The sequence below is a fragment of the Fukomys damarensis genome, unplaced genomic scaffold (assembly GCF_012274545.1).
Source record: "Fukomys damarensis isolate Sample0158 unplaced genomic scaffold, DMR_v1.0_HiC HiC_scaffold_5, whole genome shotgun sequence".
NCBI lineage: Eukaryota > Metazoa > Chordata > Mammalia > Rodentia > Bathyergidae > Fukomys > Fukomys damarensis.
Window position 1 is genome coordinate 61,911,418 of NW_022900917.1, and position 4,696 is coordinate 61,916,113.

At 39.0% G+C, this 4,696-nt stretch overlaps 1 protein-coding gene across 5 annotated transcripts in view; it reads left to right on the forward strand.

Moving 5' to 3' along the window:
* The window catches only part of LOC104866419 (zinc finger protein 736-like), a 43,103-nt gene that overhangs the window by 21,589 nt on the left and 16,818 nt on the right, over positions 1-4,696 (forward strand). The window lies entirely within an intron of this gene.

Genomic DNA, 4,696 nt, shown 5'->3' on the forward strand with positions numbered 1-4,696 from the left:
ATCAATAGCAGCAACAGCTTTTCCAGGTTATGCAGTCATCTGAACAAAATTATAGACATTCAGCACATTCCATTAAAAAAAAAACAAAAAGAAAAAAGAAAAGAAAAGAATAATATCCAGAAAACAGCAAAGTTCTGTTGCTGTTGTGGTACCTGGCACCATTTTTTTTACTAGTATCTTCACCATCTGGAAAGAGAACATTCTAGAGTAATATCATTAAATGTAGCTCTGATAAAGCACGGTCCCTACTATGTATCATAAAGCAGGTACAAGATATTTTACATTCATAGAGGTATGATACAGTACCGTCCTAAATCAATAATACTATAATCAGTTTTGGTTTGAAATTTACTTTGTCTGCAAATGAGATTGCTACCCCTGTTTTTTTTCTGGACTCCTGTCACAAGGAGAATTGTTTTCTATCTTTTCACTTTCAGTCTATGGGCTTCTTTTCGCACTTGGTGTGTTTCTTGTATACAACATATTGTTGGATTTTGCTTCTTATTCCATTTTGCCAGTCTATTTCTCTTGATTGGTGAGTTGAGGCCATTGACATTGCTGGTTATAACTGATATGTACTGACTTATTATTGACATGTTATTGGCCTTTTGTTGACTCTTTTTACTTTTTCACCTTCTCCTTTTAATTTCTTGCCTTGCCTATTTGATTTGCTCTGGTGGGCCTCATGGTGTTGTTGCCTTCATTGTCTTTTTCTAGGATCTTGGTTAGAATTCCTTGTAGGGCTGGTTTGGTATTCATTTAGTTTCTCAGGTGTTCTTTGTCGTGGAAGTGTCTTATTTGCATTTTGAAAGAGTTTTGCAGGATACATCAGTCTAGGTTGGAGGTTGTTCTGTTTTAGTACTTGAAATATCTCATTCCAGGCTCTCCTTGCCCCAAGGGTTTGTGTTGAAAAGTGTGCTTTGATTCTGATGGGCTTTCCTTTGTATGTGATTTGTTTCTTTTCTCTTACCGCTTGTAGTATTTTGTTCTTCTGTTGGGTTTCTGGGATCTTGATTATTATATATCTAGGTGTAGATTTACTTTGATTGTAGCTAGTTGGGGTCCTATATGCCTCAGTTATCTAAATGTCAAATTCTTCCCCTCTGTTTGGGAAGTTTTCTGTCATTAATTCTGCGAACAGCTTTTTTTAAAGTCATTTGTATTTTCTCCTGCTACTTTGTGGATTCCTATCAGTCTTATGTTATTCTTCTTTGCATCATCTAGGAGTTGTTGGATCGATTTCTCATGATCCCTTACTGTTTTTAAGAGATCTCTCTTTTCATGGTCACTGACTGCAATCTTATCTTTTATATCTGAGAGTCTGTCTAGGCATTCTTTTATTCTGTTGCGTACACTTTCTATGGAGTATTTAATCTCCTCGATATCTGTTTGAATCTATTTTATGGATTCCAGGGCTGGGGATTTAGCTTAGTGGTTCTGGCACCTGCCTGTCAAGTGCAAGGACCCAAGTTTGATCCCTGGTACCAAAAAGAAAAAAAAAAGTTAGTTAATTAACTGTTTTATGGTTTCCATTTCTTTCCTATATTGGGCGTTTATTTTTTCCAATTCTTTCTTATGCTGGGCCTTCATAGCTTCTATCATGGTCCTGAGCTCATCTATTTTTTTGTCAGTTTCTGCTCTAGAGTCTTGAATCACGACTTCCATTTTGCTCACTATCTCTATGGTTATCAGGGAAATTATTTCTGTTTTGAATTTTTCTAGAGCCTGCTTGATCTGTTTTGTTACTTCCTGTGCTTTGAGTTCAGGGTGTCCTGGTGGTTCACTATCGGCCTTTTCATCCTCATTTGCCCTGCTGTTTGCCATTGGTGAACTGGAAGTCTGTCTTTGTGTCTTGCTTAAGTGTTTTCTCATTTTTATTTTTGTTGTCAGACTGTCCTTGGTTTAATCTCTGGATTATCACCCAAATCTTCCTGATATAGTTGCGCCCTAGCTTCTGTGTCTCTAGCGACCCACAGACATTCTCATCTTCATAACATCAGAGAAAACAGCTCATCAAATCAACCACAATGCTTTATCCCAACTGATACAATCAGCCACACATTAAGATCAAGCACAACTTGGACATTGACCACCTGTGGTAGTCACTAGTCTATCACCCTTAAATCATTTGAATTAAGTTGAAATCAAGAAGCAGTCCAGAACATGTCTGTAGTAAACAAAATTTCAATATAGTGTATTTACCATTTAATGGCTCAGACAGAGCGAGGATGCAAGACCCCCTGATCTCAGTTAGCTGATGGCTGAACCCCATGATACTGACCGACCTCGGGCTGCAAGGCCCAGATTGAGTTCCTCAACCTTCTGAATGGTTGAACTCCACAACGTTCTATTACAGGTTTCCCACGCCCTTTCTTTAAAGATGTTCAAAATTGGGAACTCAGAAAATTTCCCTTGATGACCACCTCTGCCTCTGCAGAATGGGTCCAAAGACTAGGACAATCAGGAGGTCTGAGAGTGCGGGGGGGGGACTTATGGGGGTTCAGGGGTGCCCGCGCAGCTACCTTCCCAATGCTTGAGCGATGGCAGCTGGGTCGGGAGCAGGCATGTCTCTCCTTCCTGCAGTGGATCAGGGCCCAGGCTACCTCCCGGCGCTTGAGCGATGGCGCCATTGGCCTCTTCTTTAATCAGGTCAGCCTATTGGTTACCAACTCTGTTGCACTGTGCTGTGGAGAATCCAGGGACTACAGGTGGAGTGCACCATTCCTGGGTCCTCATGACACTGGCAAATGGAGACAGAATATGTGCTTCCTTTGTCCTCCTCAATCAGGGTGGTGCAGGACTCCCATGAGTTTATTCATATGTGAAATCTAAAACAGTTAATCTCAGATGTATAAAGTAAAATAGTGTTTACCAGGGTCTGTGCTTGGGGAGAAGTTTTAGGCAGATGTTGGTCTAGTCTACGAAATTTTAGTTAACTAAGGCATAAATTCAAGAGATATATTATAAAACATAGCAAGTACAGTTAATCTGCTGTAGTTTTGAGAAATGCTAAGAAAACATAGGGTCCTGAGCATAAAAGTTGTGTAGCAATGTTTGTTTTTTTAATTAGCTAGATTTAGACTGTTTGCTATACATTTACTTAAAACATCATGAGTAGCGGGGCGTGGTGTTGCACACCTGTAAACCCAACACTCGGAAGGCTGAGGCAGGGGGATAGCTGTGAGTTGAAGACTAGCCTGGACTACATAGTGAGTTCCAGGTCAGTCTGGACTACATAGTGAAACCCTGTCTCAAAAGACAAAACAAGCCGGGTGTGGTGGTGCATGCCTGTAATTCCAGCACTCTGGAGGCTGAGGCAGGAGGATAGCTGTGAGTTCGAGACCAGCCTGGGCTACATAGTGAGTTCCAGGTCAGTCTCAACTACATAGTGAGAACCTGTCTCAGAAAAACAAAACAACAACAGAAACAAAACAAAATCATGCGTAACCATGGTAAATACTGTACATATGATTTAAATAATAAAATAGCAATTCTATAAAAATTACAAAAAATCGTTTTTCTAATCTCTGTGGATTGGCAACCTTTAAGCAATGCATCTGTTTTCATATATATGTTTTCTAAAATTGGGTTTGTGTTTTTCCAGTTAAAAGGGTCTTAAGAACTTTATTTTTTTTTTTTTTTTGAGATAAGGTCTTACTATATAGTTCAGGCTGGCCTCAAACTCACTGTGTATCCCAGGCTGGCCTGGAACACACAGTGATCCTCCTGCCTCAGCCTCCCACGTGCTGGAATTATAGGCGGGTGCCATCAGGCCCAGTTTAAGAACTAATTTTTTATTCTACTACTATTGACTTGAATATGTCATTGCTGTTTCAGCTGTCCTGAACTTTTTGTCAGAACATCCCTATGATTTCCCACACTGTCTAGACATGGCAGTTCAGAAAGCCATTATGAAACCAGAAATGTATCTCTATGTTCCACTGTCTTACCAGTCTTATGGGAGAAGACAGGGATTTTTCGTAATTATACTGTGCTTATCAGCAGGACATAGAGCTGTCCTAGACAAAAATAAACTTGTCACTAACCTTCCTTTCTTATATGTGGCTGTCATTAGTTTTATGGTTACCTGCAGTGCTAAGTATGCTTACCTAATTTGGGAAGTTTTGGCAAAGACAATCTTGGTAGTATATTATTGTTGAGTCATTATAAGGAAGAGAGGGCCTTGTGTTTAATATTCTGCTGTCATGGGCCAGGGATTTACCTTAGTAGTTCCATCGACTCCCTCACAAGCACAAGGACCCAAGTTTGATCTCCAGTATAAAAAAAAAATCTGCTATCATACCTATACCTTTAGGTTGATATGTTTGTTTGTTTGTTTTTGTTTTGTTTTTCAAAACTTGGATAGCTAATAACTTGGCCTGCAAGTGTTCTACAAGATGAGCAGACATTTCTAGTAAATTTTAATTTAATAAACAAGCAGTGTCTTACAATATGAGTAGTACATATGTCATGCCAAATGTTACATGACAACAGGTTCTTCTCTCTGTCGCTGCTTTGATATACAAGTGCTTTTGATTATGAGCAGAATGAATTATTCTTGCAAACCAAGGTTTTACTGTGTATTATATCATTAGTACAACATATGTGTTATTAATCTAATATATAAAGGCCAATTGCACATAGGGCCCTTACACTGAGCTTTTTTTTTTTTTTTTTTTTTTTTTTTTTTTTTTTA